This window comes from Leopardus geoffroyi, chromosome B3 (genome assembly GCF_018350155.1).
Source record: "Leopardus geoffroyi isolate Oge1 chromosome B3, O.geoffroyi_Oge1_pat1.0, whole genome shotgun sequence".
Classification (NCBI taxonomy): domain Eukaryota; kingdom Metazoa; phylum Chordata; class Mammalia; order Carnivora; family Felidae; genus Leopardus; species Leopardus geoffroyi.
The window spans coordinates 23,954,653-23,966,878 of NC_059337.1; the positions used below are offsets into that span (position 1 = coordinate 23,954,653).

Genomic DNA, 12,226 nt, shown 5'->3' on the forward strand with positions numbered 1-12,226 from the left:
CATATTGTTCCAAAAAATATAAATGGAAGAAAAACATCCAAAAGTCTTCTATGAAGTTAGCATTACCTTGATCCCAAAACCAAAGACCCCACTAAAAAGGAGAATTACAGGCCAATATCCCTGATGAACATGGATGCAAAAATTCTCAACAAGATACTATAAAATCAAATACAACAGTACATTAGAGGAATTATTCATCACAGTCAAGTGGGGTTTATTCCTGGGCTTTCAGGGCTGGTTCAATATTCACAAATCAATCAGTGTAATACACCACATTGATAAAATAAAGGATAAGATCCCTATGGTCAGGAAAAAGGCAGGGATGTCCAGTCTCACCAGTACTATTTAACATAGTCCTGGAAGTTTTAGCCTCAGTACTCAAACAAAAAGAAATAAAAGAGATGCACATTGGCAAGGAGGAAGTCAAACTTTCACTATTTGCAGATGATGTGATGCTCAAACCCAAAAGGCTCCATCAAAAAAATTGATAGAACTAACACTTGAATTCAGCAAAGTCACAGGATATAGAATCAACATACAGAAATATGTTGAATTTTAGGGGCGCCTGGGTGGGTCAGTCGGTTAAGTGGCTGACTTCGGCTCAGGTCATGATCTTGTGGTCTGTGAGTTCGAGCCCCGCGTTGGGCTCTGTGCTGATAGCTCGGAGCCTGGAACCTGCTTCTGTTTCTGTGTCTCCCTCTCTCCCTGCCCCTTCCCCATTCACGCTCTGTCTCTCTTCTGCCTTTCAAAAATGAATAAATGTTAAAGAAAGAAAAAAATATGTTGAATTTTATACACAAATAATGAAGCAGCAGAAAAAGAAATAAAAGAATCAATCCCAGTTACAATGACATCAAAACCCATAAGGTACTTAAGAATAAACCTAACCAAATAGGTAGAAGATCTGTACTTTGTATTTTTTTAATTAATTAATAGAGAAAGAAAGGAAGAGGCAGAGAGTGGGGGCTGGTGTGGGAAAGAATCCCAAGCAGACTCCACACTATCAGTGCAGAGTCTGATGTAGGGCCTGAACTCATGAACTGAGATGATGACCAGAGCCAAAGTCAAGAGTTGGATGCTCTACTGACTGAGCTACCCACACTCTCTGAAGATCAAGAAATGGAAAACATTCTGTGTTCATGGGTTGGAAGAACAATCATTGTTAAAATATCTATACTACCAAAAGCAATCTACACGTTTAATGCAATCCCTATTAAAATACCACCAACATTTTTTCACAGATCTAGAACAGATAATCCTAAAATTTGTGTGGAATCACACACACACACACACACACACACACACAGCACAAATTTCCAAAGCAATCCTGAAAAGGTAAAGAAAAGCTGGAGGCATCATGATTCTGGACTTCAAGCTATATTACAAAGCTGTAGTCATCAAGACAGTATGGTACTAGCACAAAAATAGGCACATATACATCAATGGAACAGAATAGAAAACCCAGAAATGGACCCACAGCTATATTTTCAAGTAATCTTCGACAAAGCAGGAAAGAATATCCAATGGAAAAAAAAGACAGTCTCTTCAACAAATGGTTTTGGGAAAACTGGACAGCAACAAGCAGAAGAATGAAACTGGACTGTTTTCTTATACCGTACACAAAAATAAATTCGAGATGGGTGAAAGCTAAATGTGAGACCGTAAAGCATGAAAATCAAGAGGAGAACATAGACACCAACGTCTTTGACCTCAGCCATAGCAACTTCTTCCTAGACACATCACTAGATGCAATGGAGACAAAAGGAGAAATAAACTGTTGGGACTTCATCAAGATTAAAAGCTTCTACACAGTGAAGGAAAAAAATCAACAAAAATAAAAGGCAGCCTACAGAATGGGACAAGACATTTGTAAATGACCTATCTTATAAAGGCTAGTATGCAAAATCTATAATGTGCTTATCAAACTCAGAGCCTAAAAAACAATCCAGTTAAGAAATGGGCAGAAGACATGAATAGACATTTTTCCAAAGAAGACATCCAGATGACTAACAGACAAATGAAAAGATGCTCATCAGGGAAATACAAATCAAAACCATAATGCAATACCACCTCACACATGTCAGAACGGCCACAATTAACCACACAAGAAACCACAGATGTTGGCGAGGATGAGGAGAAAGGGGAACCCTATCACACTGTTGGTGGTAATGCCAACTGGTGCAGCCACTTTCAAACAGGGAGGTTCCTCAAAAAAAATAGAACCACCCTACAACATAGCAATTGCATTACTATTTACCCAAAGTATACAAAAATACAGATTTAAAAATGTACATACACTCTGATGTTTATAGCAGCATTTTCAACAATAGTCAAACTATGGAAAGAGCCCAAAGATGAATGAGTGTGTGTGTGTGTGTGTGTGTGCGCGCGCGTGCGTGTGTAAAATGGAATATTACTCTGCCATCAAAAAGAAAGAAATCTTGCCATTTGCAAAAATGTGGATGGAACTAGTGTATTATGCAAGTGAAATAAGTCAGAGAAAGACGGGTATCACAGGATTTCACTCATGTGATATTTAAGAAACAAAGCAGATAAACATTTGGGAGGTGAGGTGAAGAAAAAAGAGAGAGGTAAAGAAACTGCAAGAGACTCTTAGAGAGCAAACTGAGTGTTAATGGAGAGAAGTTGAGGAGGATGGGCCAGATGGGTGATGGGTATTAAGGAGGGCACTTATTATGCTGTTGTATGTAAGTGAGGAATTACTGAAATCTCCTGAAACCAGTACTTCAGTGCATGTTAACTAGAATTTAGATAATAATTTGAGAATAAAATAAAAACTGCACCATTCTAATGAATAATGATATTGGACATTGATTTTGTGCTTCTCACCCATGTATCTTCTTTAAGTTTCAGTTTATATTTTTGCTCTTTTTCTAACAGGATTGTTATTTTCTTATGTTGAAATTAGAGAGTTCGCCATATACCATGAAAGTTGTTTGTGTTAGATACGTGATTTCTAAGTATTTTTTCATAGTCTGCGGCTTATTGTTTTCATCCTCTAACAGTGTATTTCTCACAGGAAAGGTTTATATTTTTGGTTGCATGTTTAATAGCTAACTCCAGGTCATAAGGATTTTCTCTTAGGATATCTCCTATAGTTTAGTGTTTCATAAAGATGTATAATTTAGACCTATATTCATTTTGAATTGATTTTTCAGTGTTTATTTATTTGTGTGTGTGAGAGAGAGACAGAGTACAAGTGGAGAAGGGACAGAGAGAGAGGGAGACACAGAATCTGAATCAGGCTCTAGGTTCTGAGCTGTCAGTATAGACCCTGATGTGGTGCTTGATCCCATGAACCTTGAAATCATGATTTGAACCAAAGTTGGATGCTTAGCTTACCAAGCTACTCAGGCATGCCTATCTTGAGTTAATTTTTGTATATGGTGTGAGGATTAGTTTGAGGCTTTGTTTTGATTTTTTGTTTTTGTTTTGTCCTTGGTGTTGTATGATAATTATTCTAATACCATTTGCTGATAAGCAAATTGAGTTCTTCTTATATCTTTGTGAAAAAACAAATGGACATTTTATATGGATCCGTTTCTGAAATCTGTCCTATACATCTCTGTGCCTACTCCTTGATTAATGTATATTTATAATATTTTTTTTAACTATAGTTTGATTTCTCTAACATAATTCTTCCTTATCAAAAACTGCTTTGGTTATACTTTTGCATATATATATATTTTTTTTTAAATCAGCCTATATCTACAAAAAATTCTGCTCTAATCTTAATAGCTATTGCTTAAGATCTTTAGAAAACTGTGGGTATAATGAACAATTTTCCTATGTTGAATCTGCCAGTCTATAAATATGATATCTCTTTTACATTTATTTAGGGCGTCTTTCATTTTTTTAAACTTGATTTATTTATTTTGTGAAAGTAACAGAGAATGCACATGAGAAGGGAAAGAGGAAAGGGAGAGAGAGAATCTGAAGGATTTTTCTCCACGTGTGTAGAGTTGGCTCCTAGAGGGGCTTGATAGTCCTACTGGCTCAGTGGTGTGGCTCTGCCTGGCTCATGTCTCTGGAAGACTCTGAGGCCATAGTCTTATCTCTCTGAGCTTCCCAGCCTGCCTGGTTCAGCTAGCCAGGCAGCCCCAAATGTGCTCAGATTGATGATGCCTCCATCAACACCATTCCGTGGAAAGCTGAACAAAAAGAGTGAGAACTCACTATAGTCATTCTCATCGAAATTGAGGTCCAGCACGTTATCTGCCCCAGGGAACATAAGCGTGAGGGACAGCAGCTTCCCCTGGGTCACACTCCTTCAACTACCATCACCGAGGACCTCAACATGGGAGAGGTTTCCTGAGGCCTCACGGTCCAGGAACTGTTTCCCCAGCTTACTGGGACATCCAGGGCTCGCAGGTCCTGAGGGGGATGGCCAGTGTCTGGGGTCGTGTGGGGCAACTGGTCCCCAAGGCCTACTAGGATTTCAATGGCATGACTTTGATGCCAGCCCTGGAAGCCGAGGGCAGGGACCTGTGTGGGCCAGGATGGCACCTCGGGCATAGCTCATGGCCGAGAGTGTTGAGTTGCCAAGTGTGGCAGCTTGCCTAGCCTTGCGGGGAACCCCAGCTCGAGCCAGATGGGATTCCTGGATGAGCGCCTTCCCTCGCTGGCGTATGTGGAGTGGCCCATGGCTTGGGGTGGTGGGCCAAGGCATAAGTCTGGTTTGCAACACGTGCCACCTTGGGAATAAATCCCGGTCCACACACAAATCGGCAAGCAATGGCTGTGTTTTGGGCCCAGGGTGGAAGTCAAGATGCTGTGCTGACCGTTGGACTGGACGGTAAAGGCACGGTCTGCAAAGGACTGCACCCTGGGTGATTCCAGAGGCCTGCTCAGATCTAGTGTCTCATGGTGTTCCCAGGTCAGTTGTGGGCTCCTGGGAAGGCTCAGGCCTCCTCTCAGGGGGTGAAACATGTCTACCAGGGCTGGCCTCAGGGTGCACAGATTAGCCACTGCGGTCCCACTCCTGTGTGCACTCCTGGCCCTGGGGCTCCCAAGGAAGGGCACCCAGCAGCGGTGTTCATCATGCCTTTCAATGGGCCCTGCATGAAGAACTTATTGCCAGCCAGTCCTGCCATGGAGACCTTGTCTCTGCGGTCACAGAGCTGGGGAGGTGAAAGAGTTACTCTACGAGGTTCTGTCTGTTGGACTTGACACAATTGTTCCATGTCTGTTCTGGTGGGTTGGAGACTCCTCTGTGGTGGCCTCGCAGCCGGGCGGGGGCCTGAGAGCTACAAGGCCAGGCACAGTGCCATGGCAGCACATGGAATTGGGAAGGGGTTGGCCTCCCTTTGTGACAGAGATGTCTTCTCTCACTGTGCCCTTGGCCTGTGGGGCTGCAGCCCTTGTGCTCACTGTGAGGACCACACTGGTGTTCCTGGACCATGGGAAGGGGACATGTTGCCTGCAGCGGGCCGCATCCTTGCAAAGGCCAAAGCCTGTCTGCGGATGCCCATGCTGCAGCATCCTGTGGCCAACAGGGGAGTCCGTTGGGCAGAGGGTGCCAGAGAGTAATTCCATGCGGGCAGGAACATGCTCCCATGGACCGGGCAGCCCAGGGGATGCTCATTCCCTTGGAGGCCAGGGCCCTGGCACCCATTGGCCCTAGCCTTGCTGACACGCTGGGCTAGAATGCGGCTGTGGTTCCGTCGGGATTTTCACTGGTGTTTGGTGGGGGCAAGGCCCATGCTGCTCAGGTCATTCTGGCAGAGTGGACAAGAGTGGGCACCTGTTGTCATGTGGCCACCTCAGAGGGCTCTGCGTTGGCCTCTGCCCCATAGCCTGGAGGCCAGGATGGCCAGCCTCCCTGCAGGCAGTTTTTGGGTTTTCCTTTGACCCCTGAGTTTCCATCCCGTGCTGGCGTCCAAGTTGCCAGGGTGGCCAGCTGTGGGAGTGGATGGATGTCTGGGCCGGTGGGCACTTCTTGGCCAGAGTGGCTTTGGGAGAGGGAAACCCTGCCCAACGTTAGTGGCCCAGAATTGTCCAAGGAGGCTCCGTGGTGTGCAAGGCCACCGGTCCTGTGCTGTTGCGTGGCAGGACTCCGGGGCCAGGATCTGCGCACCAGGTGTGTCCGAGGAGGGCCCCAGGCCTGCACGGCGGAGCAGCCACACACACCCCTGGCCCAACCTCCCAGCGCACACTGACCCTCCACACACAAGAAGAGGCACACATTCCTGCTCCTACAGTCCCCTGTGCCCACAGCTTCTTGCCTATTCGCACGCAGCCCCAAGGGGCCGTGGGACAGGACAGGCAGAGAGGCGCAAGGCTTGGTCATGGATTCCTTCTGCACTGTGTGGCGAGTGGAGGCCCTGGGTACCTTGCTCACTCCCACGGGTGACTGTTCCCCTTTTCTCAGGTGCAGTGGACATGTCAGGCTTGCCATCGGCCAAGAGAAGAAGGCCTTCCTGGCCCCTGAGTGCCTGTGGTTGGCGGGACCACCAGAAGAAGTGTGCCCCACTATGGGCACCTTGCCGATGGGAGTGACCAGACGGTAAGCCTTCCCCAGTTTAAGCTTGTACCGTGGCTTTCGCGGGCCTGCCCGAGAGGCCACCAGTGAAGGTTGCCAGCAGGGCGTGTGGGGTTTTGATGCCAGAGGGGCCTGCCCGTTCCTCTGGCTCAGTGGCGTGGCTCTGCATGACCCGGGCTGCGGGTGGACCCTGAGTCCCTCGGCTTGTCCCGCTGAGCTACCCGGCCCACATGGGTCGGCTGTGCAGGTGGCCCCGAATGTGCTCGGATCGATGATGACTCCCTCAACAGCATTCCTTGGAAAGCTGAACAAAATGAGTGAGAACTCCCTACCGTCTTTCTCATCGAAACTGAGGTCCAGCACGTTGTCTGTCCCAGGGAAGGTAAGCGTCAGGAATAGCAGGCTTCCCCTTGGTCACACTCCTTCAAGCACCAGCACCCATGGCCTCTGCCTAGGTGAGCCTCACAGGGGACTCATGGTCAGGGAGGCATTTACCACCTGAGCAGGGTTTCCAAGGCACAGAGGTCCTGAGGGCAATGACTGGTGTCTGGGGTCAGTGGGGCTGCTGGACCCCAAGGCCTCGGACTCAAAGGCATGTCTGTGGCACCAGAACGGGGAGTCAAGGGCTGGAGACTAGGCCAGAACAGACCCTGGGGCATAAGCTTGTGGAGGTGTGGGTTGAGAGGCCAAGCATGTCAAGCTTACCTGGTCCAAGGGTGGGGGCGTGGAGCCCCAGCCTGAGGCAATGGCGATCCCTGGATGAGTCCTTTCTCTCACTGACATACATGGAGTGGGCTCCTGGCTTGGGCTGGTGGGCTAAGGCAGGAAGCCAGGCTGTGGCACCTGCCAGCTTGGCATCCTTGGCCCTACCCGGCAATAAACAAGGCAGCAAGCAGTGCCAGCACTCCATGCCCAGGGCGGAATACAAGTTGCTGTGCTGGCCATTTGCCTGGATGGTAATGGCACAGTCCAGAGAGGGCTGCGCCCTGGGAGACCGCACGGGCCTGCTCAGCTCAGGTGTCTTGTTGAGTTCCCAGGTCATTCATGGTTTCCACAGAGGCATCAGTCCTCCTATTGCAGAGGGCAACACGTGGCTCCCAGGGCCAGATTCAAAGTGCACAGGTGAGGCATGGCGTTCCCCTTCCTGCGGGCAATCCTGGCCCCTGGGTTCCCAAGGAAGGGCACCCATTTGTGGTGTTCCTTGGGCCCTTCAGTGGGGTCCTGGCCAAAGAAGCTACCCTGGCTGGGTGTGCCACGGAGACCTTGTCTGCTCGGCACAGAGCTGGTGAGGTGAAAGTGATACTCTGGGATATTCTGTCCCTTATTTGGCACAGTGTGTCTTACATCCTCTCGGGTGGGCCACAGACCCCTCTGTGGTGGCCTGGCAGCCAGGCACTGGCCTGCTAGCTCTGAAGCCAGGCGCTTTGCCTCGGCCCCATGGGCTGCTTGGCAGTCGTCTGCCTCCCTTTGGGAAGGAGATGTGTTCTCCTCTCAGTGTGTCCCTGGCCTGCAGAGCTGCAGCCTAGGGCTCTCTGTGAGGGCCACGCTGGTGTTTCTGGGCTGTGGGAAGGGGCCACATCGCCTGCAGAGGGCCACATCCTTGCAAAGGCCAAAGTCCATGGGAGGCTGCCCTTCCTGGAGTATCCTTCTGCTGATGGGGGCGTCCATTGGATGGAGGGCGCTGGAGGGACTTTCCATGCAGGTGGGGACACACTCCCATGGACCAGGCAGCCCAGGGAATGCTCACTCCCTTGTGGGCCAGGGCCTGGGTGCCCACTGGCCCTGGCCTCACCAATACCTCGGGCAAGAAAGTGCCTGTGGTTCAGTTGGGTTTGGCACCTGATTCGGTGGGGGCTAGGCCCGTGTAGCCTAGACGCTGAGGGCATTCTGGCAGAGTGGAGAGGAGCGGGCAGCTCTTGTCGTGTGGCGACTTCAGAGGGCTCTGTTGGCTTCGGCCCTGTAGCCTGTGGGCCAGGGCAGCCAGCTTCCCTGTGGGTGGTTTTTCCATCCCGTGCTGGTGTCCATGGTCCACATTGACAGGGTGGCTAGTGGCGGAAGAGGATGCGTGTCTGGACTGGCGGGTGCTGCTTGGCCAGAGTGGCTTTGGGAGAGGGAAACCCTGCCCAATGTTAGTGGCCCAGAGGCGTCCAACATGGCTCCCTGGAGTGCAAGGCCACTGGTCCTGTGCCGTTGCCTGGCGGGACACTGGGACTAAGATCTGTGCACCACGGGTGCTCTTGCAAGGCCCCAGGCCCTCACGGTAGAGCGGCCACACATGCCCCCTAGCCGAAACTCCCAGCACACACACTCCATGCACAGGAACAGGCACACGCTCCTGCTCTCACAGTCCCCTGCGCCTGTGGCTTCTTGCCCATCCGCGGGCAGCCCCAAAAGACTGAAGGACAGGACAGGCAGAGAGGCACAAGGCTTGGTCATGGATTCATTCCATCCTGTGTGGTGAGGGGAGCCCCTGGGTACTTTGCTCACTCCCACGGGCGATTGTTCCTCTATTCTCAGGTGCATTGGACAGGCCACGCTTGCCGTCGGTTGAGAGAAGGCCTCCCTGGCCCCCAAGTGCCTGTGATTGGCGGGACCGCTGGAAAAGGTGTGCCCTGCTATGGGAATCTTACCGACAGGAGCACCCAGACGGTAAGCCATCTCCAGCGTCAGCTGTGCTGCTGGCTTTAGACTTCGGGAACTTGTCGAAGAGACCGCTAATGAAGGTTGCCCCCAGAGCGTGTGGGGTTTTGATCCCAGAGGGGCCTGACTATTCCTCTGGCTCAGTGTCAAGGCTCTGCATGACCCGGGCGGTGGGCAGACCCTGAGTTCTTCGGCTTGTCCCACTGAGCCATCCGGCCCACCAGGGTCGGCTGTGCAGGTGGCCCCGAATGTGCTTGGATCGATGATGACTCCCTCAACAGCATTCCTTGGAAAGCTGAACAAAATGAGTGAGAACTCCCTACCGTCTTTCTCATCAAAACTGAGGTCCAGCACGTTGTCTACCCCAGGGAAGGTAAGCATCAGGGACAGCTTCCCCTTGGTCACACTCCTTCAAGCACCAGCACCCATGGCCTCCGCCTGGGAGAGCCTCGCTGGTGGCTCATGGTCAGGGAGGCATTTACCACCTGAGCAGGGTTTCCAAGGCATGCAGGTCCTGAGGGCAATGGCTGGCGACTGGGGTCACTGGAACAGCTGGTCCCCAAGGCGTTGGACTTGAAAGGCATGTCTGTGGCACCGGCCCAGGGTGTTGAGGGCTGGGTCCTGTGTGGGCCAGGATGGCCCCATGGCATAAGCTCATGGCAGGGTGTGTTGAGAGGCCAAACATGGCAAGTTTGGCAGGCCATGGGGGGTGCGGGAGCCCCAGCCCGAGGCAGCAGCAATCCCTGGACGAGTCCTTCTCTCACTGACGTATGTGAAGCGGCCCCTGGCTTGGGCTTCTGGGCCAAGGCAAGAGGCCAGGCTGTGGCACCTACCACGTTGGGAACATCGGCCCTGCCAGGTGCCACACAAGGCAGCAAACAGTGCCAGTGCTTCGGGCCCAGGGTGGAAGTCAGGCTACCGTGCCGGCCAAAGGCCTGGAAGGTAATGGCACGGTCCAAAGGGGACCACGCCCTGGAGGAGTGCCTGGTCCTGCTCAGCCCTGCTGTCTTGTTGCGTTCCCAGGTCAGTTGTGGGTTGGCAAAGTGTAGCTTTGGATGGCAAAGTGTAGCTCCCAGGGCCAGCTTCAGGGGTGCACTGGTGTGGCATGGCGGTCTCCGTCCTGAGGGCCCTCCTGGCTGCTGGGCTCCAGAGGAAGGGTGCCCAGTGGTGGTGTTCCTCAGGGATTTCAGCGGGGCCCTGGCCAAAGAAGCTACTCTGGCTGGGCCTGCCACAGAGACCTTGTCTCCTTGGCACCTTGCTGGTAAGGCAAAAGTGATACTCTTTGATGGTCTCTCCCTTGGAGTCGGGCACAGTGTGTTTCACGTCCTCTTGGGTGGGCCACAGATTCCTCTGTGGTGGCCTGGCAGCCAGGTGGGCATGAGAGTCCTGAGGCCAGGTGTAGTACCTTGGCCCCATGGGCCGCTTGGAAAAGGTCAGCCTCCCCTTGGGAACAAGATGTGCTCTCCTCTCAGTGTGCCCCTGGGCTGTGGGGCTGTAGCCTAGCGCTCTCTGTGAGGGCCATGATGGTGTTCCTGGGCCGTGGGAAGGTGCCACGTCACCTGCAGAGGGCCACATCCTTGCAAAGGCCAAAGCCTGTGGGCAGCTGCCCTCCCTAGAGCATCCTGCCACTGACAGGGGCCTGTGTTGGGCGGAGGGCACCAGAGGGACTTTCTGTGCAATCAGGAAACACTCCCCTGGACCGGGCAGCCCATGGGATGCTATTTCCCTTGTGCCTGGGACCCTGGCACACACTGGACCTGGCCTCGCCCACACCCTGGGTGAGAAAGCGCCTGTGGTTTGGTCAGGATTGGCACTGGATTCAGTGGGGACAAGACCGGTGTAGCCTAGCCACTCAGGGCATACTGGCAGAGTGAAGAGAAGTGGGCAGCTGTTGTTGTGTGGCTGTCTTGGAGGGCTCTGCATTGGCTTCTGCCCCGTAGCCTGAGGACCAGGGCGGCCAGACTCCCTGCGGGTGGTTGTTGGGTTTTCCCTTGACTCCTGAGTTTCCATCCCGTCCTGGCGTCCACGGTCCACGTTGACAGGGTGGCTAGTGGTGGGAGAGGATGCGTGTCTGGGCCAGAGGGCTCTGCTTGGCCAGAGTGTCTTTGGGAGAGGGAAAACCTGCCCAACGTTAGTGGCCCAGAGGCATCCAACATGGCTCCCTGGTGTGCAAGGCCACTGAGTGTGTGCCATTGTTTGGCAGGACACCGGGGCCAGGATCTGCACACCAGGCATGCATGCCCTTGCAGGGACTCAGGCCTCCCAGCTCAGCAGCCCCATACACCCCCTAGCCCAGCCTCCCAGCACACATGACCCTCCATGTACACGAAGAGGCACATGCTCCTGCTCCCACAGTGCCCTGTGCCCGTGGCTTGTTGCCCATCTGCAGGCAGCCCCAAGGGGCCGAGGGACAGGACAGGCAGACAGACACAAGGCATAGTCACAGATTCCTTCTGACCTGTGTGGCGAGCGGAGCCCCTGGGTAGCTTGGTCACGCCTGCGGGCGATTGCTCCCCCTTTCTCAGGTGCAGTGGACACACCAGGCTCGCCATCGGCCGAGAGAAGAAGGCCTCCCTGGTCTCCGAGTGCCTGTGGTTGGCAGGACTGCCGGAAGAGGTGTTGCCCGCGACGGGCACCTTGCTGACTGGAGCGAGAAGATGGTAAGCCATCTCCGTATCAGTTGTGCCGCTGGCTTTAGGCTTTCGCAAGCCTGTCCAGAAGGCCACTAAGGAAAGTTGCTGGCAGGACATGTGGGGTTTTGAACCCAGAGGGCCCTGTCCTTTAATGGCTCTGCACGTCCTGGGCCACGGGAAGACCCTGAGTCCTTCAGCTTGTCCCGCTGAGCCATCTGGCCCACCAGGGTCGGCTGTGCAGGTGGCCCCGAATGTGCTCGGATCGATGATGACTCCCTCAACAGCATTCCTTGGAAAGCTGAACAAAATGAGTGAGAACTCCCTACCGTCTTTCTCATCGAAACTGAGGTCCAGCATGTTGTCTACCCCAGGGAAGGTAAGCGTCAGGGACAGCAGGCTTCCCCTTGGTCACACTCCTTCAAGCACCAGCACCCACAGCCTCTGCCTAGGA

General features: G+C 52.6%; 4 non-coding genes across 4 annotated transcripts; all 4 read left to right on the forward strand.

The window, feature by feature from the left end:
• The first annotated feature begins 4,133 nt into the window (after window positions 1–4,133).
• Window positions 4,134–4,226, forward strand: LOC123584627. Its single transcript, XR_006705582.1, has one exon. It is a non-coding gene; the product is annotated as a small nucleolar RNA SNORD116 (small nucleolar RNA).
• A 2,541-nt stretch (window positions 4,227–6,767) lies between these two features.
• Window positions 6,768–6,860, forward strand: LOC123584615. The gene has a single exon (XR_006705571.1). It is a non-coding gene; the product is annotated as a small nucleolar RNA SNORD116 (small nucleolar RNA).
• A 2,538-nt stretch (window positions 6,861–9,398) lies between these two features.
• Window positions 9,399–9,491, forward strand: LOC123584617. Its single transcript, XR_006705573.1, has one exon. It is a non-coding gene; the product is annotated as a small nucleolar RNA SNORD116 (small nucleolar RNA).
• Window positions 9,492–12,034: 2,543 nt separating this feature from the next.
• On the forward strand, window positions 12,035–12,127 carry LOC123584616. The gene has a single exon (XR_006705572.1). It is a non-coding gene; the product is annotated as a small nucleolar RNA SNORD116 (small nucleolar RNA).
• Window positions 12,128–12,226: the final 99 nt, after the last annotated feature.